This window comes from Schistocerca cancellata, chromosome 2 (genome assembly GCF_023864275.1).
Source record: "Schistocerca cancellata isolate TAMUIC-IGC-003103 chromosome 2, iqSchCanc2.1, whole genome shotgun sequence".
Lineage (NCBI taxonomy): Eukaryota > Metazoa > Arthropoda > Insecta > Orthoptera > Acrididae > Schistocerca > Schistocerca cancellata.
This window is the reverse complement of record NC_064627.1, coordinates 346833256-346859982: the sequence shown is the minus strand read 5'-3', so window position 1 is coordinate 346859982 and position 26727 is coordinate 346833256.

The following is a 26727-nucleotide window of genomic DNA, read 5'->3' as shown; positions in this document are numbered from 1 at the left end:
AATAGGCAATCAGTACAAATTTAATCTGCATATTAGTAGAATATGGTATAGCCTTCAAATAAAATAAAGAAAATACACATATACAACAACACAGAACATTCTAAGTTAGCAAAACAGAAGTTTGTCTCTCAATAATTTTAGAGGAATGTAAGTTTCAGACACACAAGTATAGTCATGATCACAGTACATTTTACAAGGTACAGCAATTAATGAAATATTGAAAATATCAGTTTGCATCCACATATGTACAAATATCTACACAAAACACCTAAGCGAACCTTTTTCCAACTGACTCTTTAAATACCAAAGTAACTTTGCAAGGTTTTTTCAAAATAATTAACTTTAAAGCTGCTCTTCATTTATAGCAGTCCAAAATATTTGTTGCACATAAACACACTAACCTATTCAAAACCTATCTTCAATCATCACTGCTGTGTTTTAAAACAAGGCAGTCCAAAACTTTAAGTTATTTCAAAAAACCTAGTATCAAAACACCTACATCCATTTAAATAAGAATGCATATATATTTTATAATAACTTTTCACTGACTTCAATAAGAATAGTCAGTTTATAACATATTGCTCAAAAAAACCTAACTTAGTTCACTGCTTGCCTCAGCACTAGCAGTCCATGTTACACATTCTGCCCATTATTGGTTTGGCAGTCTTTACCTATAACATTTAGACACAAAACACAATTTAGATTAAGAACACACAAAAAAACACATTTTTAAATTAATTCACTGCCCCATCCTCTAGGTTTGGCAGTTCATGACCACTTATCAGCTCCTTGCCCCACAAATGCAAGTCCTTTGGCTACTGCTCACATAGCATATTTTGTAGTCCTCAACTTCAGGACCACAGCATTCTTATTCTTTTGTCATGTTTTGCTGCCCAACAACATATTTTTGAGCAGTTTATTGTCATCATCTTTAGGTTTTTTCATCTTTATGTCACATCTTTGGTAAAATTTGCTTTAATGGTATAAAACATAAAACCTGCAACTTTGAAACAGTAATTAGACACTGGCAACAAAACCATTTCTTTTCAAATGACACAACCAGGTAACATATACATTAATCGAGAAAACTTTAAATGTCATACTTGGGATCAAGTCAGGATTAAGAATTTCTTACTACTCCTTTACCATTGTTTTTTCACACACAGTTAGGTCATTACACACATCAAGATCAGGATAATAATTTCATATCCTATTGCAAGTGATTTCTGCCAACCCTTTTGCTGGCACTAGACACATACCTCACACACCTATTTCACATACATTCTCCTCCTCAGTTTTAAACACATATACAGTTTTTCAACACCATATTAGCCCCTTTCTTTTTCAAAAACATTTACATTTAATTATATTATGGCATTCATTTACCTTTTCTTTTCAGTAAGCTATTCTTTTCTCGTCCATATTTCTCTTTCCAATTACTTTTCCATTACATTTTTCCTGCACAATACCCACTATACATTCATTATTCTTGGTCATTTTCTTTTGTACCTATATTATTTATCCATTTATTTGTCCACAAACAATACATAGTATTCTACATTATTTCCACACTATTCAATACACTCTGATAGAGAAGAAGGAAAGAAGATAGTAAAAGTTCTGAATGATGAAGAGGAAGGTTGGCAGCACGAAAAGAAACGGAAGTAGTGCTGACAACGACTCGGGTCCCTGATGCTCGTCAGGCACCTGACAATGCAAAGAGTGCATGTCCCCTGAGGGTTAATAACCCTCATCAGAGGACATGTACTTTTAAATACACAACATAGTGTAAACATAAGCCCTTTCTGATTTTTAAGTATATTAGAAATAAATAATTATCTTTTGGAGTTCTTTGCACTCTCATTAAGTTACTATAAGCATCATGAGTAACAAAGTTCTCAGGTTTCTCACACTACATGGCCCTCTCATCATAATTAGACTGGCAACAGTAAGTGTTCAATTGAAAATAAACATTTCCTAAGCAAATTCAAACAGTACACTATAGTAAATAAGCAACAACCTCCCACAGGCCTCAAGATCAACAAAACAATAATCCACTTTCAGGTAACACTCAGATACAACAATAATAATAAAGTCATGCATTATATTAACATTATATATATACATACAGCATCCTGCCCCCAGTCTCTTTATTAACCAGGCAGTCTTTTATGTTTCATAAATTAGTCACTTAAGTCTGGTGGCTCTTTAGGCCTCCTGTTTTCTACTTTTTCACTAACCCATTCAGATCTTGCCAACGTTTTGTTTCATCTGGTGGCTTTTTAGGTTTTGGAATTTCAAAGTCTTTAGCAAGGTACAACATTTCCTGTTCTGCTGTTATTTTATCAGGTGGTTCTTTTTGTTCCTGTAATTCACTCTCTTTCAAAACATTTGTTAAGGCTTGCCCCAGTATAGTATCATCCGGAAGTTCCTGCAAATTATGCTCCTGTGTTACATTACTGAATAATTCATTCGGTTTTGGCCCAGTTCTACTTTCTGTATCTTGCTTTGGAAAAATGTCGCTAATTTTCTCATACCCCCTTTCAGTAAAAGTATATTCACTTTCATCTACACCTGAAAATTCATCTTCACTGGAGTCATCACTACTCTCTTCCTCACCATCAGATTTACTTAAGTACTCGACTTTTGAACAACAGAGAAAGTTAGTATATTCATTCTTATCTGTATTCATATACCCCTCATCATCTGAACTATCACTGATTTCATTTTCGTCATCAGATTCGAGCAGGAAAGCAACTTTTAGACAGTGAGGCAGATTATCACTAGATGTTTCAGTCACTTCGTTTTTCGACTCATTTTCTACACACTGCACATCATTTGGAGACTCAGGCACTTCTGTTGCATCACTTTGAACGATTTCAGCCTTAACTTCATACTTAGTATAATCGTCACATACTTCAATAACTTTCATTTCATTTTCTTCCATGCTGTCATTTTCAGGTAATCGTGCGAAATTCTTACTGGACCCTTCTGCATCAAAACTATTAAACACCTTTCCACAACAAGAATTTCATCTACACTGCTCATAATGTCATGATTACTAACGTCCTCCTCTACCTCTTTTTTACCTATTATTAATTGTGCACACGTCTTTTGCGTGGCATATTCTACCTCCCTTTCCTCCTTATTCATCACAACCTCCCCCACATCTACGTATTTTACCTCATACACATAATTAACAGTACAAATGTTCTCCTTTTCACTCGCCTTTTCTGGCTCCCTTTTATTCTTTAATAAAGTCTTTTCACACGATTCCGATACCGAGTTATCATTATCATATGACATATTAACTTTATTTTCATTTCTACATTCATCTACTACTGAAACCGGCCATCGGAAGTGTCCGATCCCGCCTCTTCTGTCTCCCTCTACGGCAGCCATCTTGTTCTGACGTCTGCCATTTGTGTCTGCTGCCAAGTGCAATGTACGCTGCTCCAGCAACCGCTGGCCCGAGCACGAACGGTCACGTGACTTCGCACTGGGAACGCCACTATGTATCACTCCGCGCCCGTCTGCTATAGGCGCGCGCTTAACCTTCCTGCCCCGTAGTTTACATCTTTCCTTCTCGAATCTAATATTTGGCATCTTTTCTTTGGGCCCAAAACCGGTTTCCGCGTGAATCCGGCCCGTAACACACGCGGTTTTTAGTCTTCCATTTCGTCTCTAGTTTGGGAATTCCGTGCTATGTATCCTCTGCCGCGCGTTGTATAATTTCCTCTACCTCTTGCACGACCTCTTTGAATCGTGTTTACACGAAATCTATCGTTTTCCTGTCGTTCAGCTTGGCCATTACTTTCTCGCGGATAATTATTGTTATTATGGGGACGGTACTCGCGATTTCTTCGCCAGTGATCTTCATCCTCTACCCTTTCCAAGAACGCAGAAAAACTTCTGTGTGTACTCCCAACATATCGTTTCGAATCCTCAGGCAGTTTCTGCCAAAGCACCCAAACGATCTCAGCTTCAGTTCTTCTAGCCTTCAAATGTATCAGTTTTCTATACCATGATTCGCAGAATTCTTTCATGGTTTGCCTACCTCTGATGTCATACAACCTGGCCATTAGAAATTCACGCCACAACTGGTCTTGTTTTTGTTCTGACCAGTATTCGTCAATAAATTTTTGTTTAAAGGTTTCAAAAGACATCTGGTTAGTATGAAGATTCAACCCCCACCTTTTTGCTTCTCCCGTTAATGCACTGATTACAACATTAATTTTTTCCTGGTCAGACAAATATTCAGGAAAATTTCTTTCGCAATTCTTTACAAAGTCTAGGGGGTGCCAGCCGTTATGTCTCTTCGCTGGGTCGAATTTTTCCTCGCCCTCTAATATTTTACTGAAAGGCATTTTTTCAGTAAAATGTGTAGGTCCGGTTTGTATTTTTCTTTCCAAGTCATACATTTTGCCTTGGATTTGTGAAGTGTTATGTTCACACTTCTTTTCGCAAGTAAGAATCTGTTTGGTTAGAGCTCTGCTTGTTTCTGTTACAGATTGTTTAATCTGTGCAAATTCCGCGTTACATTCAGTTTGTATTTCGGATTTAATACCGAATACCTTTTCGTCAACCTTAGTACGGACTAAGGGTTCAATTTGATCTTGAATTTTAATTACTTCAAAGTCAAATCTTTCGTTAATGTCATCAATTTGTCCTTGTACATTGGCAATATAGCCATTGATGACAGTAATTCGCTTTTAATACTTTTGATTTCATTACTCACTGTTCCTACCCTTGAGTTGACTTCTTCAATTTGTTTACTAAGTCTGGTACTCTGCATTTCGATTTGTGCATTAATATTGTCACTGTGTGCTGCAATTTGTGCCTTAATATTGTCATTGATATTGTCATTTTGCGCTGCAATTGGTGCCTTGATATTGTCATTTTCTGCTGCATTTTGTTGCCCCTGTGCTGCAATTTGTGTAGACAACATTTTTAACAATTCTATCATATCTGAATTCTTTTCACTTTTATGTCCTGCTACATTTTCGTGTTCAAGTTCTACTTTCCTTTCAGTTTTTGGTGATTCAAACATATCCCTCGATCCATCAGCATAGCCACTGTCTTCGACAACATCGCCTACATTGTCTTGCTTAGTACGCACTATACACATAGCTTCGATCTGTTTATTAACGTCTGCGTGATAACGTACGTAATTTAACTCGCGCGTCATGCCATCTGTTGGTGTGCTGCCTGAACTGCTCTCGGTTGCATTCTGCTCTCCCTTGTCTACATTTATTTCTAGTTTCCTGTCCATTTTAGCTATTATTAAGTACTGATACCTTTTATTTATAATTTAAACTGAACTTTCACTACTAGTTCTGTCAACTAATGTACAGGTTCGTGCCGCTGGACGTTTTATGTTCACTCTATGTTTGTAAAATGCTAACTACTTGTAATTTTTTCCGTCTGTAGGTGCAAACTGAACAACGTCTTGTCACGAGGCGCCACGTATAACACTACCTAACTGCTACTACTGTACCATAACCTCAATGCCAGAAACAGGTTGTGACAAAACTAATTTGTAAAAGCAACTACGGCACAAAGCAACAGAGCAGTGTTACCCTCTGAGAGGAATTTTGTTATGTTGACCATGTTGTTCCTAACGGAGGTGGCTTATCGGAAATGAAAGTCAGAATTACGTTAATATTGGAATAGTGACAAACAAAATTTTGCCTAGCTATACTGTTTACAGAATAAGGGAAACGGTCGCCAGCCTAATTAGGCAAGAGAAAGATTAACGTTCTCGTTTATGAAAGTAGGTATAAGTAACTATAATGGACAAACACAACATAGACTTAGCCACGCGCGAGTGCAATGAACTCTGACACACATATGTTTTAAGATTGAAGCTAACAACTGGAGCAGCACAAACTATTTGCGAAATTATAAGAGATACCGAAACACCCTATTACTTTCAGGCTTACTTAAAGTGAATGGTCTTTATAACATTGCTATTAACATACACTTCTAATACACAAGATACACAAACACTTAGCAAACATGAATATATATTGTTTCACAACTGCAGCTTTCTCACTTTTACTACAGCGAAACACAATGCTGACCAAATTGCAAGAAACTGACTCACCTTTTAGAATTTACTACAGACAATAATGTGATCATTTGCCTTATAAGCCTCAGTCTTAAGAGCTTTTAATATTGAAGTTAGCAACAGCACTTTAAATAGCAGTTTTAATAGGAAAATTATTTCAGCAACCATCATTAACTTTAACTTTCTCTTTACTATGTTCAAAAGTTCATCAATTAGAAAACTGGGTTTCAATGTACTTTCAGTAAGGACACTCGGTAATTACTTTACTTCAAACGGAGAGGACCCTGAGAGGTGTTATGATGAGGAGAAAAATCAAGGTAGGTACATGAATTCAGAACAAATTACCTTATATTTCAGCACATTAGCACATCCATTAAGCTGATCCTTCACTGTACATCATTATAGTATTATGTTGCAATGATTGCGCAACGTGGTGGCAACTGCATGTTGGTAGGTGGATCCGTGGACAGAATTGCTGGACTCTGTCATTTCTTCGTGGCGATGTTTGATACAAATTCCAGAATAGTTCCAGCTATTTATCCGTCCATCCGAGGCCTTGGAAAGAAGCAGGAAAAGCCTTTCTCTGAATCATCACAATATGCACCTTTATACTAGCAGTGCACGGACTCGTAGCTCGTCTCCGACGACTGGCTCGTCTCCGACTCGTGGCTCGTCCCCGGCTGACTATCAGTTCCACCTTTTCCACCTAGGCCAACCACAATTTGCGCGCGCTACACAGTTCCGTTCCCGAGGGGAACCACTACACCTTTTACATGCAGAATAACTAAGAACCCTAAGTGAAGGTCAGCCGTTTACATAACAGCAAACAAATACATTAAATAAAACAGAACATTTTCACATATTGACACTTCTACAAAAAATTATTCACACAAAATTACAATTATATACAGTAAGTTTTGTTCCCTCCAAATGGGACAAAGAATATAAATTGCAGATACACTACTTTGCATAGAATTAAATCAAGACACCAAAGTTTTTAACAAAGAAAAGAGTACACAATTTTATGTTATCGATTCAAACACATTTACAGACGATCAACAATGTAACATTAAATAAAGCAAAAAAAATTCATACAGCATAAGAGCTGTGGTGTTACAAGTTGTTACGATATTCAGCCTAGCAGCAACTGCCTTGTGGTCGCTAATCCCTGTATTCCTCACAACACTTACTATTTGTCCAGGATTATTTGTTGCTAAAAGTGCAAGTATGCTTTCGCAACCATTTACGCTTCGAGTGGGCTCATGAACTAGTTGTTCAAAATAATTTTCTGAGAAATCAGTCAGTACAATTTCGGATGATGTTTTATGCCTGCCGCCGGCTTTAAACGTATAATTTTTCCAGCATATCGAGGGTAGATTGAAGTCACCACCGACTATAAATGTATGAGCAGGGTACTTATTTGAAATGAGACTCAAGTTTTCTTTGAACTGTTCAGCAACTATGTCTTCTGAGTCGGGGGGGGGGGGGGGTCGGTAAAACGATCCAGTTAGTAGTTTAGTCCGATTAGTGTAACCTCTACCCATACTATTTCACACGAACTATCTACTTCAATTTCGCTACAAGGCAAACTACCTCTGACAGCAATAAATACTCCACCACCAAATGTACACTCCTGGAAATTGAAATAAGAACACCGTGAATTCATTGTCCCAGGAAGGGGAAACTTATTGACACATTCCTGGGGTCAGATACATCACATGATCACACTGACAGAACCACAGGCACATAGACACAGGCAACAGAGCATGCACAATGTCGGCACTAGTACAGTGTATATCCACCTTTCGCAGCAATGCAGGCTGCTATTCTCCCATGGAGACGATCGTAGAGATGCTGGATGTAGTCCTGTGGAACGGCTTGCCATGCCATTTCCACCTGGCGCCTCAGTTGGACCAGCGTTCGTGCTGGACGTGCAGACCGCGTGAGACGACGCTTCATCCAGTCCCAAACATGCTCAATGGGGGACAGATCCGGAGATCTTGCTGGCCAGGGTAGTTGACTTACACCTTCTAGAGCACGTTGGGTGGCACGGGATACATGCGGACGTGCATTGTCCTGTTGGAACAGCAAGTTCCCTTGCCGGTCTAGGAATGGTAGAACGATGGGTTCGATGACGGTTTGGATGTACCGTGCACTATTCAGTGTCCCCTCGACGATCACCAGTGGTGTACGGCCAGTGTAGGAGATCGCTCCCCACACCATGATGCCGGGTGTTGGCCCTGTGTGCCTCGGTCGTATGCAGTCCTGATTGTGGCGCTCACGTGCACGGCGCCAAACACGCATACGACCATCATTGGCACCAAGGCAGAAGCGACTCTCATCGCTGAAGACGACACGTCTCCATTCGTCCCTCCATTCACGCCTGTCGCGACACCACTGGAGGCGGGCTGCACGATGTTGGGGCGTGAGCGGAAGACGGCCTAACGGTGTGCGGGACCGTAGCCCAGCTTCATGGAGACGGTTGCGAATGGTCCTCGCCGATACCCCAGGAGCAACAGTGTCCGTAATTTGCTGGGAAGTGGCGGTGCGGTCCCCTACGGCACTGCGTAGGATCCTACGGTCTTGGCGTGCATCCGTGCGTCGCTGCGGTCCGGTCCCAGGTCGACGGGCACGTGCACCTTCCGCTGACCACTGGCGACAACATCGATGTACTGTGGAGACCTCACGCCCCACGTGTTGAGCAATTCGGCGGTACGTCCACCCGGCCTCCCGCATGCCCACTATACACCCTCGCTCAAAATCCGTCAACTGCACATACGGTTCACGTCCACGCTGTCGCGGCATGCTACCAGTGTTAAAGACTGCGATGGAGCTCCGTATGCCACGGCAAACTGGCTGACACTGGCCGCGGCGGTGCACAAATGCTGCGCAGCTAGCGCCATTCGACGGCCAACACCGCGGTTCCTGGTGCGTCCGCTGTGCCGTGCGTGTGATCATTGCTTGTACAGCCCTCTCGCAGTGTCCGGAGCAAGTATGGTGGGTCTGACACACCGGTGTCAATGTGTTCTTTTTTCCATTTCCAGGAGTGTATTTAATCAATCCTTTCTGAACACTGTTAGGTAGTTTGAAAAAATTTCGGCTGAACTTATTTCCGGCTTTAGCCAGCTCTCTGTACCTACAACTATTTGAGCTTCAGTGCTTTGTATTAGGGCTTGCAGCTCTGGTTCTTTCCCAACACAGCTACGACAATTTACGACAATACCAATCGTTTTTACAACTACCTTACTGTGTTTTACCTACGCACTTTTAGACGGACGCCACTTCTGTGGTTCCCTGAGACCCTCTAACATAAAAAACCGCCCAGTCCCTTTTACACAGCCCCCGTTACGCATGTAGCCGCCTCGTGTGTAGTGGACTGCTGTCCTATTAAGCGGAACCCGGAAACCCGCCACCCGATGGCGCAAGTCAAGGAATCTGCAGCCTACACGTTCACAGAACCGCCGAGGCTCTGCTCCAGATCCTCCACTCGGGTCTGCACCAAAGGACCACAGTCGTTTCTATCGACGATGCTGTAGATGGTGAGCTCCGCCTTAATCTCGGAAGCAAGACCGGCAGTCTTTACCATTTCCGCTAGTCGCGCGAAGCCAGACAGTATCTGCTCCGATCCAAAGCGACACACGTCATTGGTACCGACATGAGCCACCACCTGCAGTTAGCTGCATCCTGTACTCTTCATGGCATCCGGAAGCACCCTTTCCACATCCGGAATGACTCCCCCCGGAATGCACACGGAGTGCACACTGGCTTCCTTCCCCTCCTTGGAACCGATGTTCCTAAGGGGCCCCATTACGCGCCTAACGTTGGAGCTCCCAATTACCAGCAAACCCACCCTCTGTGAATGCCCAGACCTTACGGGCCGAGAAGCTTCCTCTGGAATAGGGTGGACGACTGCATCCGGCTCAGAGACATCATCAGCCACAGATAACGCCCGAAACCTGTTCGTCAAACGAACCGGGGAGGCCCTACGATAGGCCCTCGGGAAGTTTTTCGCTGCCTGCCAGACTTTGGAATGATCTCCCACAACCACGGGTGAGGGGTCAACCTCAGCGCAGGCAGTACCCGGGGCGGCCACAGCAGTGGACCGATCAGAGGACGCGTGGGACGTGGTCGACGTCCCTCACATCCCCGCGTTCGATCAAATACAGTGACCCCCCTAGGCAGCAGCCTGAAGCTGTGTGATGGAAACCAAAGCAGCCTGGAGCTGTGAGTGAATGGCCGGCCGGAGTGGCCGAACGGTTCTAGGCGCTTCAGTCTGGAACCGCGCGACCGCTACGGTCGCAGGTTCGAATCCTGCCTCGGGCATGGATGTGTGTGATGTCCTTAGGTTAGTTAGGTTTAAGTAGTTCCATTTTCTAGGGGACTGATGACCTCAGATGTTAAATCCCATAGTGCTCAGAGCCATGTGAACCATTTTGTGAGTGAAGGGTCGACAACTCAGCTCGCATCTGTACACAACAATCACAGTTCCTATCCATTACTGCAGTCGCTCCTGTTTGAAGCTCTTAAAAATATATAACAAACGAACTGTGCACTCCCCTTATTAGTAGCAGGAACTAGCGGTGCTGCTCTCGCTGACGGTCTAACCGGCACCCAAATAACAGAAGGAGCGTCCCGTGACCAGAGTTCCAGAACACGACATTCGTCACCTTCTTTAGCGGCTGCCCAACATTCGACAAGTCGCTCAGCGATCTGGCTGGGTACATGCGTTGTCGAACCCAAATCGGCCCAACCAAACCCCGCCGCCAGGTACTGCTGCTCCGGCCCTCCTCCTCCCGCCACGTGCCGTTCACAAGTCACTGCCACCTCGCCGAGCCTCCACACCTCAACCAGGAAAACCAAAGATAAGTAACAAGGGAGGTGACTATCGATAACGGTGACAAAGGTATTAGGCCAGCAAACCGAGCTGCCACGGCTGAACATCTGAGCATACTAACTCTGATTTCTCGTAGTATGACGATCATTTCTCCTTATGTAGGTGGGGCCAACTAAATATTTTCGTACTCTGAGGAGAAAGTAGGTGATTGTGAAGGTCTTATCGCAACGAAAAACGCCTTATTTTAATGATTGTTACGCCCATTCCTGTATCATATCCTTGGCACTCTGTGCCCTATTTCGCGATGATACAAAACGAGCTGCCCTTTTTTTAATTTCTTCTGTTTCCTCCGTCAATCCTACGAAATGTTGATCCAACACCGCACAGCAGTACTCCAGAAGATGGTGGACAAGCGTAGTGTAAGCAGTCTCTTTAGCAGACCTGTTACATTTTCTAACTGTTCTGTCAATAAATCGCAGTCTTTGGTTTGCTTTCCCAAAAACATTATCTGTATGATCGTTCCAGTCTAAATTATTCGTAATTGTAATCCCTAAGCATTTAGTTGAATTTCCAGCCTTTAGATTTGTGTGATTTATCGTGTAACTAAAATTTAACGGATTCCTTCTAGTATTCACTTTTCATTAAGTACAGACAATGGCCATTGTTTGCACGATACATAAATCTTGTAAAATTGTCTAGGAATTTATCTCCGATGCTTTACAGATTATTCTGCCATTTATCGTCTTGTAAAAAGTCTAAGAGCGCTGCTCAGATTGTCTCCCATGCCCTTCATGTACACCAGAACAGCAGAGGGCCTACAATAGTCCCTTGGGGAACGGTAGATATTACTTCTAATTTAGTCGATGACTTCGCATCAGATACTATAAACTGTGACCTTTCCGAGAGGAACCCCACTAATCCAGTCACACAACTGAGACAATACGCCATAGGCACCCAGTTTGTTTCGAAGTCGCTTGTGAGAAACGAGTCACATCGTTGATGTGTCACTTTACTTTATAAATCTGGTCCTTAAGTTTTGCAGAACAGTGTAGTTCGAGACTTCCTTTCTGTGGAATTCAGATAGGGTGATTTATCGATGCAATAAGAAACCTGCAGTCGACGACATCCTCCAAATGTTCGTTACACTCAATTTTCTTCGCAATTTTCGCTCAGAACCTGCTTTATATGAACCTGCATTCAACGACATTAGAAATTCCTGTCGAGTGTTGAAACCGATTGCCATTGATATGCGCGGAATTCGTCTGCGATCCCTGTTGGTTAGGACCTTTTTTACGACTACTTTTCTTCTGCCATATTACATGGCCTATATCACTCATGATAGATGCGTTGGATATTCCTTGTTACACCAACAAAACCGGCAGCTTCATTCAAAGTGTGCTCATGGACACGTCCAAACACCACAGCTTCTTCTGCTATTCTATAACATCTCCACGACGCCCCAACGACTGGCTCACTAGAAAGCAACCAGTGAGTGAACAAGTATTAAATTCCGTTGTCTGTCACATCAGGGTGTGGCAGTACTAGTAACGGGGCAGAGTACTGCTCAATATCCTCTAGTGTGGTGTGACTCTTCAAAGTTCGTAACGTTTTTGATTTTCATATTGGTATTCTGGCAGCTATGGGTTTATTTATCGATTGTTTTTTCTTATTTGTCGTTCACTGTTGCTATCTGAGTTTACATGTCGCCATTTTGTCATTTGTAGATAATGAGTGTGTATAGTCTGTGTATTCGTGAGAATTACTCATGCATGCACAGTGACAGACGGTCTGAAGGGGGTTCAGTCGAGTACGCAGATCTAATTTTCATCTGCTAGAGGAAAGTAGTGGACAGAACAAAACAGAAAGAACTAATAATGTAGTTAAGAATTTTGACCACCAGAGTCCAGTAGTGCACAGAGACATTCAAGAAACAGGTCAAGAGAATGTTTTTGTGAATGGTTCTGTTTATTTCGTGAAGGCCTTTTTGTTTATTTATGTTTCTACAGTTTTATATACGCTTTAAGTAGTGTGAATGATGCATGAATGTGGTCTGAAGTAAATACTTAGATCATTGTTCTACTGATGAACGCTGTACGAACTAGTGTGAGAAAGGTTTAAGACAGTGTCAATGCAGACGACGGGGAATTTTGTGTCATAATATGTTAAGTAAGTTTATGGTAAAAGGAAAGCTAATTCGACTGCAAATGAAAATAGTTAATAACGTAAAGTATGAACAAAATATCAGAATGTTAAATGTTTAATTCGGGAAAAAGTACAATTCGAAAGTGTGTTATTTGTTGATTGGCTAGTCATGAAAGGCGCTGACTAACGCGGGAGAATAATGTTTTTCTATTGACCTTAAAGGAAACTGACCAATCAGAACGGAGTATTCTTCGCGCGTCTTTGCTTGGTTCAAATGGCTCTGAGCACTATGCGACTTAACTTCTGAGGTCATCAGTCGCCTAGAACTTAGAACTAATTAAACCTAAGTAACTTAAGGACATCACACACATCCATGCCCGAGGCAGGATTCGAACCTGCGACCGTAGCCGTCGCTCGGTTCCAGACTGTAGCGCCTAGAACCGGCCGGCACGCGTCTTTGCTCTTGGAGATACAGAATGCTTATAGCACTCTAGGGGAGTCGGAGCCAATGGTACGGAATTGTGTAGTATGAGCTCCGAAGGTAGTTACAATTTGCCGGTTTTAGTTGTGCTGCATGTTTCAGAAGTGAACGCATATTTATTCCAGTGTGTTTTTTAGAACGTACGGATTTTTTAAGTAATTTTGTATATGAGAAAAGACAGTAATTCCTTGTGGCATATTGAGCAAATCGGTGACTAAAAACCTGAGTGCATTAGACATCGACAAACTTAATAGTATGGCGAGAATTTTCATTTAAGAACAATCCGTACTTAGAAGCTGTTCAGATTTCCGGAAATGCGTTACCATAAACTTGCTAACGTGAATGAAAGGCTTTGTGCATGACTGTGTTAAAATCAACACGGGTTTGGCAGTGAACGTGTGCATCTCAAAGTTCAGAATATACCGAAGTTCTTTCGGTATTTCCACCTTTCTTTCAAAATTAAGACCTTTTCCCGTGTCTTGGAATATTTATGTTGTATACAGCCTTGTGCGAGTTGTAGTACGGTACGTTTCTGCTCGGCTTTCCTACCGGCGATCTGCTGCAACTTCACAGGTAGGTACAGGTAATGAACGAACGTAGCCGCGGAGTTGCGGACGCTAGAAAATAAAGTGCCAACTGGAGCAATCGCAACATTTCCGACATATTCTTCTGTTTGAGTTCAACAGAGAGGTGACAGCAGCGGAGAGAGCCAGAAGCATTTGCGCCGACTGTGGGGATAATGCCACTGGACAGAGCACGGCAAGGACCCGAGTTTCTCGTTTTAAGGGGGATCGTTCGACAGTGGTGACTCTAATCGGTCTTCATCAAACTCCGAATATCTTCCTGAACTTGGAAACGGATTAACCGACAGTTATCCACGTCAGTGTACTCGAGAGCTGGCAGACGTGATGAACTGTGGTCATAACGCCATCGTGCAACATTTAGATGCAATGGGGAAGGTTCAGATATTATGTGTGTGGGTACTACCTCCTCTAAGCCAAAATAACAGAAATCAGCGTGGCCATATGTGCACCACTGCTTGCACGTCATCAATTGGCTCGTGAACAACACCGAGCATTCCTATCCTGTATCGTTACTGGTGACGAGAAATAGTGTCTTTTCGCTAACAGAGGAAAAGAAGGGAGTGATTGAGCTCAAAAAAACAGCGTCTCCTCACATACAGATCTACGCTCTTCCACAAAAGATAATGTCTTGCATGTGGTGGAACAGCGACTGTGTGGTGAATTACAGATCGATTCCCTGAGGTATAACCGTCACTGCTGACATTTATGGTCAACAACTGAGACATCTTGCAAACGCCCACCCGCATTCTGCTAGACTGACAAAGAACGCTATACAGGAGTGGGGTTGGGAAGTCAATCCACATCCACCTCTTACATCCGATCTTGCTTCTTCAGTTTTTCACCTTTTCCGTTCTCTATCGAACAGGCTTTTAGGAACTTCCTTTCCGGAACGTGGCTCGACGAGTAGTTCGCCTCACAACTACGTGATTCCTAAATCCGCTGAATCGAAAAGTTACCACAGCGTTGGCAGACTTATAAATAGTGAAAGAGAATATGTTATTCGTGACTAAAGTCTCCGTTATTTGTGTTTATTAAACTTATGGAAAAAATGCTACGAACCTATGCGTCAACCCTCTACTTGCGGAAGATGTGTGCACAAATTTCTGGGCTAAGAGTACTGAACTGAGTGCACAATATGCTCATTGGGCCGTAATGGTGTCCAAGCTTACAAACCAAATGCTAATTTTAGTGGGGCACTGTGTGACAAATGTAACTTCCTCACCAACTTTGTTTGGTAAGGACCACGCCATTGTAATATCAGAATTCACAGACTGGAAAATTTGTGGCGCTGACCCACTCATAAAGATTCAGCTACAAGTTGTAGATACATTTTAAAATTTTCTACGGAATAAAGTTTCTGAAGTCGTGCACATGTTGCATGTAGTGAAAAAGTTGTCTAAAATGACGCATTCTACCTTATATTTCATTTTATTAATTGTGCTTTTCAGCTTGGTTGTAAAAATGATTAGTCGTAAATGCCAAGAGACTTTTAATACACATTGCGTTCATGTGTGCATGAAAATGAAATGAACGCTTTGGCGTGAAAGTGCTGTTCGAATCTTCGTTTCTTTCCTATGTTTTTAATGCTGTTCTGTCTTCGTAATTTTAGGTTTCAACTACCATTTTCATTTTCGAGGGCGTACAGAGAAGTAATGCCTCCGAATTTCTCATTCTGTTCTCAATATCAGTTAAGGTATTACATGCCATGCACATTACTTGGTCAACTACCCGGTTTTGCTGGCACAAATTGCAACCCTCTGCCAGCAGAGGGCTCCAAATCGTAGCGTGTAATATGAGGGCGTGTAACGTAAGTAGTTAATCGATTTTTGAATTGGAAGAGTTTGTCCGAAGATGTAGTACCCTCTCTTTCAGCATGGCAACGGTGGTCCACACACAAACGCTACAGTGTCTGTAACAACCCCAAAGCCTTGCGTTCACTGTCATCTTTCGTATTCCATACAGTCCCGACGTTGCCCCATCCAATTTTATTCTGTTTCCAAAACTTAAAGAACACCTCCGAGGTCTTCACTTTCACAGTGATGCAGTGGTGCAAGCAGAGGTAAGGTTGTGGCTCGGTCACTAGAGTCAAACGTTCTACAATGACTGTATAAAAAATTGGTCTCTCGTTGGGACAGATGTGTTCCTCGAGATGGTGACTACGTTGAGAAACAAATATGTAGACGTGAAGAGTAAAAATGTAGACTGTTAATGAAGTTTGTTTTATTTAATAAGGCTTAAGAGTTTACACTTGAAAAATTTGGAGACATAATTTTTAACGCGTCCTCGTATACGTTTTCGAAAATTTATGCTTAGGCTTTAGAAATGTCTTTTATTGACTGAGTGTGCAGCTTATTATTTGATTTTCTCTTGTTTTGGCGACTTTGTTTTGACAATCAGTTTCAATTAATATGCCTATCCAACAAGGAGATCTGTAGACATATGAGTGTCTGATTTTTTTTTTACTTATTTTTAAAGTAGAAATGCACGCAACGGTACTTCCTTGAGAAAGGTCGAATTTGATGCGAAGTGCGTCGTTGAATACTGATCAGCAGCAACGCACAACTAATTACAGAAGTACTGCTACGTTACAATTGCATGTCAAGTTTTTCACTGTTGCCACTGACTATAGTTACTTAGCTCTGCCAGGTTTGCAACACTGCGTCCTCCTGCATTGGCGGTGATCCCAGTTGCGATGACGTTGCTGCAATTCGTGGGACATTCCGTTGCGTAGTGTGCATGTGTATGTGTGTGTGTTTTTCTGTCGCTGGCTTCACTGTTGTGGCTGCATCGCGGTGCTGAAACACAGCACTGTCGGCTCATCTGCAACACCAGTTGCACCATTCACTACGACAGCAGGTTCACCACTTTGCGCGGCTATTGACAATGATTTCTGTCTGGGAACCCCCGTTGACATATGTGTTTCTCTCTCTATGTTTGCGGTTTACCCTATCATTAGTCACTTGCTTTTTTCGTGGAGATGCCAACATCTAGCTACGCCGTATTTGGTACAGTCGAATGTGATACTGGATTCGCATTCGTGAGGCTGGAGCTCAAATCTATGTACGGTGGACAAGATCTATGTTCCCCTAAAACACTTACGACGAATGCTAGACATTCGTTAATGAAGATAATTCTCTCAGACTATGTATTCTAAACAATGGCAAATTCCTGTCGTTTATTTATTCTCTGCATACGAAGATTTGTCCTGTAAAGTAGTCAGTCTCGAAATTGTGCTAGAGTTGGATTATTATTATCGGGTTATGTTGGGTAGATGTTATAACTACGATATTTGTGAGGCTGTAGTTGGTAAGTATAAACAGATTCGTCTTAGGTGCCCATATAGCAGGTACGGTGAGCCGTAGAAGGGTTTGTTTATCACGTCGACAAAATCAATTTGTGACAATTAGTTTACAATGGGACCGTGTGCGTACTTGTCATCTCCAATTTCGCCCAAACATGCAAGGCTTGACCAGAAATGTAAATGACAGCAGTGAGAGCTCCAGATGGCCAAGCGTTTAGGGGAAAAAAAGAAAAAGAACAAAATATTTTGGTAGGTCGGGCGGGATTGAGCCATGTATCATAGCGTACATTTCGTGTATGGCGGCTCTCGTAATCGTCGTATTTATGACTAGTTGACAGTGGTTATTCAACCTTAATATTGATTTCTTTCTGATCTCAGGGCTAGACAATAATTAAATTTTTGCGAGAATGCGCCAATTACTAATAAATTCCGTTTATTAAAAGTTATTTCGGTTTATTTGCAGTGAAAGTTATGCAGAAACTGAGAAAAATAAAAAAGTGTTCCTATATCAGTTTTGAAAAAGATTTATTTGTTACTGTAGTGTGAATAAAACATATTCTGTACCTTAATGTAGAAAAGAGTTTGCCATATTTAAATAACAATGTGTCACGGCCAACGCGAAATGGTGAAAGTAGGGCATGCAGACGGCGTCAATTAATTCGCTCACGCGTGTGCGATGTACAGCGAGTGTAAAATGTATTCGGATACCTATGTGCTTCCTGTCTGCTACTTACGAGCATTTAAGCGACTAATCACTGTGCTGTAGTGCTTGAAAAAGACGTTTGAGGAAGGATATGTGTGCTATGGAATGTGCTTTCCAAGTGAAGCCCTAAAAAAGTTAAACTTACTGTGGTAAACAAAATAAAACATTTGATGATGCACAAGTTTACGCAGAAAAATTATTCATCAGATTTTTTTTATTTCAGTGGTTTCTATGCAGAAATAGATCGAATGTACCTGGGAACTCAGAAAAAGCGTTGTTTGTTCAAAGGCATTTAATTTTATCTGGAAAATGAATAACTATCTCATTGCCAACACTCAGAGTTGACAAAATCGAAGTGATGTAACGTTCGCTGACAAAAACAGACACAGGAAGGAAAATTGGTCGTAAAGAGTTCACAAGTTTCTAGACAGAATGAAGAGGGCTATTTCGCGGAAGGAATCATTCACTAATCTACAAAAAGAATCGTAAGAATTTGAGAACAGATAAATCAAAATAAAGTGATCATTATAACACAGCACTTTCCACAAATCAAGAACTGGACGAGAGCCATCATTCGCAGATGGAAATAACAGGTTTCTTCTGTATTTCATCGGAAACGACCTTGAAGCCTGAGCACTGACGCAGCTGCTGAAGCACTTAAAAGTTACTTAAAGGAATATAAAGGTATTGATAATACAGTGAGGAACGACTACATATAAGTAAACTACGAAAAAAACCGGGTAGCTGAGAAGAAAAAATTAATTAGTGAAGGCAGTTCGCAAAAAAAGTCAATTTTTAATCGCTGAATTTCGAAATCACACATGAAAATTCTTTATAATCTTAATATGAACGATCAAAGTTAGTTTAACATGCTAAGGTTTGTCGCAACCCTGAATCACAGTGATACAGCGATCGACCGTTACCTGCTTAGGGATTCATAATTTTGGGTACACTCGGAAACCTACATATGATTGAAAAAATAATGAAATGCGACGTATAGTGATATACCGGTGACAAACTTCTACGGGAAAACTAGAGCTGGGAAATAATTTTGACTCCGAAGATAACGGTAGTCCCATGATTCTGGGCTAACTTATTGATTGGCGACTCCATGGAGTGTTCTGTGCACCACGACCAAATATTGGATAGAATTGGAAGGAGAACCAGCATTGGTCGTATCTTTTTGTTTTATTATCCGCAAAATCGATTTTCGGTCACTTAGTGACCATCCTCAGTGCTAGAAGTTAAAAATTTCACATAACGATCATAGAGTATAAAACAGAAAATCACAACTACACCTGCACATGAACATAACAGTTGGTAGGAACATACCTGTAATATACAATTAAAATTGGTGGGCACTGGTATCAACAAGCTTAGAGCGATCACATAAACTGAGGCCGCTGTTTACATGCACCTGTTCAGCAGACCTCGGTTTGACAGGGCTTGGAACGCCCTCTATGTGACCTGTGTCACGTGAAGACTTAATATTACTGGTTTTGCAAGATATTGACACAAAATAACTCTTGTACATTTGTGAATCATGAAGTAATTCAAATTTAAAATGTACTTACAACACACAGCAGACGAAGGGGGAAGGAAACATCTAAAATACATTGGCATATTGTTTTAAAAAAAAACAACTTCTATCTGTTTAGCCAAATGAAAGATGAACTCAGTGGGAGGCAGTACGTGGGTAATAGGAAGGTTATTGGTGCAGCAAGACATTGGTTCCAACGTCTACCAGTAGAGTGGTGCGATGTGTGCATACAGGCCCTCCCATTAAGGTGATTGTAGGCAGTTACACTGAACCGAAATTATTTTTAAAAGTAGGAAGAGAGTGGGTAATAGTATGGTGTATTGGAATTCTGAATAAAGCCAACATGCTTCCAGAAAAAAAATGTTGCATTATTGAATAACACTCCCAACTGAAAATACAGGATGATCCTTTCATTACTACTGGGAAAAAATTGGTCCCACGTCAAAATACCTGTGAGACACTCATACCCCACCAGTCCCCACGTTGGGAAACGGCATGACGGAAAATATTTTTTTTTCATATGGTTGCTTCTGACCATGACATTCATTAAAATAACTGTACAATGGCTTTTACTCCGGAAACATTATTTGGTAGTGAAATAGTTAAAGATCTCGCCTATTAACGCAGGGCACAGAAAGTAAACACTTGTCGTCAAGATATTTACTATATCGTTTGCAGTGACAGCAACTCTTAGAAAGATTCCTTTCTAAAATATACGATTATTGCGATCGAGCGAAGTTGGAGCACTTACACATTTTCGTCGTCGGAAACACTCTCTCTCTCTCTCTCTCTCTCTCTCTCTCTCTCTCTCTCTCTTTGGGCACAAATGAATCGCGCTCAGCTATGTGCACCACCCGCCCTTCGGTCTTCCCGGACAAGGAGCTGCCCTGGTAATGTTCAGCGATCAGAAATTGTGAAAGTGTCGCCAGACGCTCTTATCCCGAGGCTATCTAAACAGGTAAACATCGAACAATCGGGTGCATTGCAAGCACTTGGGAAAGTCCACTGCTATTTTTCTGATATATTACAGCGAGGGCAATACGGACACTTGGAGAATTCGTGACGGAAGATAACATCGGAGACCTGCAGGTACTATCGCCAGGAAGAATCGCATACTGAGTGATGTCTTGTCGATCACCATATTTTTTCCCTTATTCTTAGGGACAGGAATCACAGTCAAGGTTGCCAGGTCAAGTTCTATAAATTGCAGGGTGGTGAATGGCTTTATAAAACAAATCAGAAAAACAAATATTCCTCTAGTCATATACAAAAGTCAAACAGTTTTTGCATCTTTTCAGCTGTAACGAACCACTCTGTGATTATTATAGTTTTAAATCCAAACAGGCCGAGTTCGCTTTAAATCTGTAGTAATAGTACATGAAACATGAATTAGACTGTTTCCTTCATAAAATAATAAAACTTCTCCTGCTGTACAATTTCACCTTTCTGTAGCGTTGTATGTTCGCACAACAGTGCACAACAACAAAATGGTTCAAATGGCTCTGAGCACGATGGGACTTAACTTCTAAGGTCATCAGTCCCCCAGAACTTAGAACTACTTAAACCTAACTAACCTAAGGACATCACACACATCCATGCCCGAGGCAGGATTCGAACCTGCGACCGTAGCGGTCGCGCGGTTCCAGACTGTAGCGCCTAGAACCGCTCGGCCACTCCGGCCGGCAAGAAAATCTCAGCTCTGAAACAAAAACGAATTGTGGGCTTCTGTTCCTAAACTGAAGGCTTGCGGGAAATGCTTTACTTTACTCCACCTGAAGGGCCCAGTCACCCCAAGAAGTCTCTTGTTACTCCGCTAAAAGAATAGTAGCTTGGCGACTTTGCCCGGCTCTCCCCACAGTTTTGTATTTAACCCAGTGTTTCTTTGATTCATTTTCCTATTATCGTTGGTACAGCACATTTTCGTAAACGATTAGTTATTTGTAAAGTCAATTACCCGCAGCCGCTCGTCCCCACTTGCCAGCCGGGATGGCCGAGCGGTTCGAATTCTGCCTCGGGCAAGGATGTTCTTGATGTCCTTACAATAGTTAGATTTAAGTAGTTCTAAACTACCATAGTGTTCAGGGCCATTTGAACCATCCCCACTTGCCTCAGGTAATCGCTACTCTATTATAATTAAAATTAACTTTACCACTTAGATTGCAGTTTCTGCTACGTCGCCATGAGGTTCAAATGGTTCAAATGGCTCTGAGCACTATGGCACTCAACATCTTAGGTCATAAGTCCCCTAGAACTTAGAACTACTTAAACCTAACTAACCTAAGGACATCACACACACCCATGCCCGAGGCAGGATTCGAACCTGCGACCGTAGCAGTCCCGCGGTTCCGGACTGCAGCGCCAGAACCGCACGGCAACCGCGGCCGGCGTCATCGCCATGAGGCTGACGATTGATAAAGACGTCTGCTTTGGAGGGGAATCGTCTAATTTTGCACACATCAACTCCCCAGTGGCTCCTCAGTTTCAGTGCCTCCCCTGAGAGCGCACTGACAGTTCGCGATATTGCAGCGATAGACGCCACCCGCATGCGCGATGCAGCTTTCGACAGCAATGGTGACGCGACGACTAGTGGCTACCGCAGCGCCTTGACCACTGCCGCCACTTCCTGCAACTCTAGACCTGACAACGTGGTTTTGCAAGTTGCTGGCGGACGTATGGACGAATTTGCACCTAAAGCTGCCGTTTATGACTGCTACATTGCTAGTTACTAAAACAGCAACGCCAAGGCGAATAACAAGTAATAAAATTTTACTTGCTGTATGCATGCAGTGCGTTGCAGGAACATCATATTATCTGACCAACGATTATCACAAGTGGCTGAACCGCCAGTATAACAACACGTGGGCAGTATTATGTTGACAGTAGGGAATCAGAATAGGCTTATCAGGAAAACTCAGTGACTTAGAACATGCGCTAGCCGTTTGATGTCACCTGAGTAATAAATCTATTAGGGACATTTCGACACTTCTAAAATCGCCCAAGTCAACTGTTGACGATGTGATTGTGAAGCGGAAACGCGAAGGAACAAACACAGCTTAACCAAGACCTCATGTATACATGATGATCAGAAACAGTCTGAGAAGCTTGTAAAACTGTGCCGGCCGCAGTGGCCGTGCGGTTCTAGGCGCTACAGTCTGGAACCGCGTGACCGCTACGGTCGCAGGTTCGAATCCTGCCTCGGGCATGGATGTGTGTGATGTCCTTAGGTTAGTTAGGTTTAAGTAGTTCTAAGATCTAGGGGACTGATGACCACAGCAGTTAAGTCCCATAGTGCTCAGAGTCATTTGAACCATTATTTTGTAAAACTGTTGCAGGGGAGGTTGTGCTGAGAAATAAAGGTTAAGAAAAAATTCGATATGTTGTGCCTTTTCCGACCTAATTAGCATAGTTGGGGTTTTAAAAGATTTACTTTGTCGTAACATTAAACGTCGTACCTATAAATAAACTGTTCAGGTAACATTCGTTTCCGAGCACTTCCCACATACGTCATGTCATTCTGAAGTCGTGCGAGATATCGACGACAGCAGGAACTGCTATCGACTTCCGTTAGTGTTCGATACGGGTCTCTCAAAAGACTTGCACGAACGTCGGATATTTTAAAAAACACGCTATTCTTGGAATGATCTACTATAATTATTGTCATAACTAAAAGTGCCATAATGATTTATCGACGGTTAATACCTTCATATAAGAGAGCTCTCTCAAGAGTGAGTTGTTGCCATCAATAATTTAAAAATTAAGCATGAAACACGCTTTTATTATAAACTGCAGTATGCCATTTCACGGTAACGAAGTACTGAAAATTTATCACATACGCATCTCGATTATAATTATATGTCGGTTAATAGCGTATCAACCATAATAACTCTTAAAGAGATACTATTGTAACCAACAAAAGAGACAAATTTCTCTCGACAAAGTGCTGGATTAACAGATAACATCGTCATTTCTAGAGTCGGAAGATGTAGGTTCGCATCTCGCCAAAGGCATTTTTTTATGTTAGCCTTATTCTACATGGATACTCTGCAAATAATATTTAAGTGCCTGGCAGAGGGTGCAACAAACCACCTTCACAATTCTCTATTATTCCAATCTCGTATAGCGGGCGGAAAGAACGAACACCTATACCTTTCCATACGAGCTCTGATTTCCCTTATTTTATCGTGGTGATCATTTCTCCCTACGTAAGTCGGTGTCAACAAAATATTCTCGCATTCGGAGGAGAAAGTTTGTGATTTGAATTTCGTGAGAAGATTCCGTCGCAACGAAAAACACCTTTCTTTTAATGATGTCCAGCCCAAATCATGTATCGTTTCTGTGACATTCTCTCACATATTTCGCGGTAATACAAAACATGTTGCCCTTCTTTGAAATTTTTCGATGTACTCCGTCAGTCCTATGTGGTAAGGATCCAACACCGCGCAGCAGTATTCTAAAAGATGATGGACAAGCGTAGTGTAGTCAGTCTCCTTAGTAGATCTGTTACATTTTCTAAGTGTCCTGCCAGTAAAAAGTAGTCTTTGGTTAGCCTTTCCCACAATATTTTCAACATTATTAACACATTCTGGGACTTCCTTATGAATATAATACAACTATGTTCGCACTTCGATGTTATTTACATTTCAGTCTGATTAGAGAACGAAGGAAGAAATAAATATTCAGCGATTTACGAGTGCGTGGTTGCGCAGGAACGTAAGAGGACAGCTTAAATTGCAGCGATTGAAACGAACAACTACAAAATTCTCGTTCACCTGCTCACAAACGATTGGATCTTTATTTTCGAGCATGTGGCGACTTCCGAGTTAGTGGTAAGGCAGCATCCTAATAGGGCAGCTTAAGTTGCTGCGAGTGAAACTGGAAGCAATAACGTTCGTTTTATTACTTGTCGGCCGGCCGGAGTGGCCGAGCGGTTCGAATCCTGCCTCGGGCATGGGTGTGTGTGATGTCCTTAGGTTAGTTAGGTTTAAGTAATTCTAAATTCAAGGGGACTGATGACCTCCGATGTTAAGTCCCATAGTGCTCAGAGCCATTTGAAACATTTTTTTTATTACTTGTCACAAATATTTCGCTGCCCATTTCCGAATGTGTGACTATTTCCGAGTGTGTGGCGGGGCAGGAACCTAAGGGGACAACAAATCGTCCTGATACACAGTACATCTACATCTACATCTACATCTACATTTATACTCCGCAAGCCACCCAACGGTGTGTGGCGGAGGGCACTTTACGTGCCACTGTCATTATCTCCCTTTCCTGTTCCAGTCGCGTATGGTTCGCGGGAAGAACGACTGTCTGAAAGCCTCTGTGCGCGCTCTAATCTCTCTAATTTTACATTCGTGATCTCCTCGGGAGGTATAAGTAGGGGGAAGCAATATATTCGATACCTCATCCAGAAACGCACCCTCTCGAAACCTGGCGAGCAAGCTACACCGCGATGCAGAGCGCCTCTCTTGCAGAGTCTGCCACTTGAGTTTGTTAAACATCTCCGTAACGCTATCACGGTTACCAAATAACCCTGTGACGAAACGCGCCGCTCTTCTTTGGATCTTCTCTATCTCCTCCGTCAACCCGATCTGGTACGGATCCCACACTGATGAGCAATACTCAAGTATAGGTCGAACGAGTGTTTTGTAAGCCACCTCCTTTGTTGATGGACTACATTTTCTAAGGACTCTCCCAATGAATCTCAACCTGGTACCCGCCTTACCAACAATTAATTTTATATGATCATTCCACTTCAAATCGTTCCGCACGCATACTCCCAGATATTTTACAGAAGTAACTGCTACCAGTGTTTGTTCCGCTATCATATAATCATACAATAAAGGATCCTTCTTTCTATGTATTCGCAATACATTACATTTGTCTATGTTAAGGGTCAGTTGCCACTCCCTGCACCAAGTGCCTATCCGCTGCAGATCTTCCTGCATTTCGCTACAATTTTCTAATGCCGCAACTTCTCTGTATACTACAGCATCATCCGCGAAAAGCCGCATGGAACTTCCGACACTATCTACTAGGTCATTTATATATATTGTGAAAAGCAATGGTCCCATAACACTCCCCTGTGGCACGCCAGAGGTTACTTTAACGTCTATAGATGTCTCTCCATTGAGAACAACATGCTGTGTTCTGTTTGCTAAAAACTCTTCAATCCAGCCACACAGCTGGTCTGATATTCCGTAGGCTCTTACTTTGTTTATCAGGCGACAGTGCGGAACTGTATCGAACGCCTTCCGGAAGTCAAGGAAAATGGCATCTACCTGGGAGCCTGTATCTAATATTTTCTGGGTCTCATGAACAAATAAAGCGAGTTGGGTTTCACACGATCGCTGTTTCCGGAATCCATGTTGATTCCTACATAGTAGATTCTGAGTTTCCAAAAACGACATGATACTCGAGCAAAAGACATGTTCTAAAATTCTACAACAGATCGACGTCAGAGAGATAGGTCTATAGTTTTGCGCATCTGCTCGACGACCCTTCTTGAAGACTGGGACTACCTGTGCTCTTTTCCAATCATTTGGAACCTTCCGTTCCTCTAGAGACTTGCGGTACACGGCTGTTAGAAGGGGGGCAAGTTCTTTCGCGTACTCTGTGTAGAATCGAATTGGTATCCCGTCAGGTCCAGTGGACTTTCCTCTGTTGAGTGATTCCAGTTGCTTTTCTATTCCTTGGACACTTATTTCAATGTCAGCCATTTTTTCGTTGGTGCGAGGATTTAGAGAAGGAACTGCAGTGCGGTCTTCCTCTGTGAAACAGCTTTGGAAAAAGGTGTTTAGTATTTCAGCTTTACGCTTGTCATCCTCTGTTTCAATGCCATCATCATCCCGGAGTGTCTGGACATGATGTTTCGAGCCACTTACTGATTTAACGTAAGACCAGAACTTCCTAGGATTTTCTGTCAAGTCGGTACCTAGTATTTTACTTTCGAATTCACTGAACGCTTCACGCATAGCCCTCCTTACACTAACTTTGACATCGTTTAGCTTCTGTTTGTCTGAGAGGTTTTGGCTGCGTTTAAACTTGGAGTGAAGCTCTCTTTGCTTTCGCA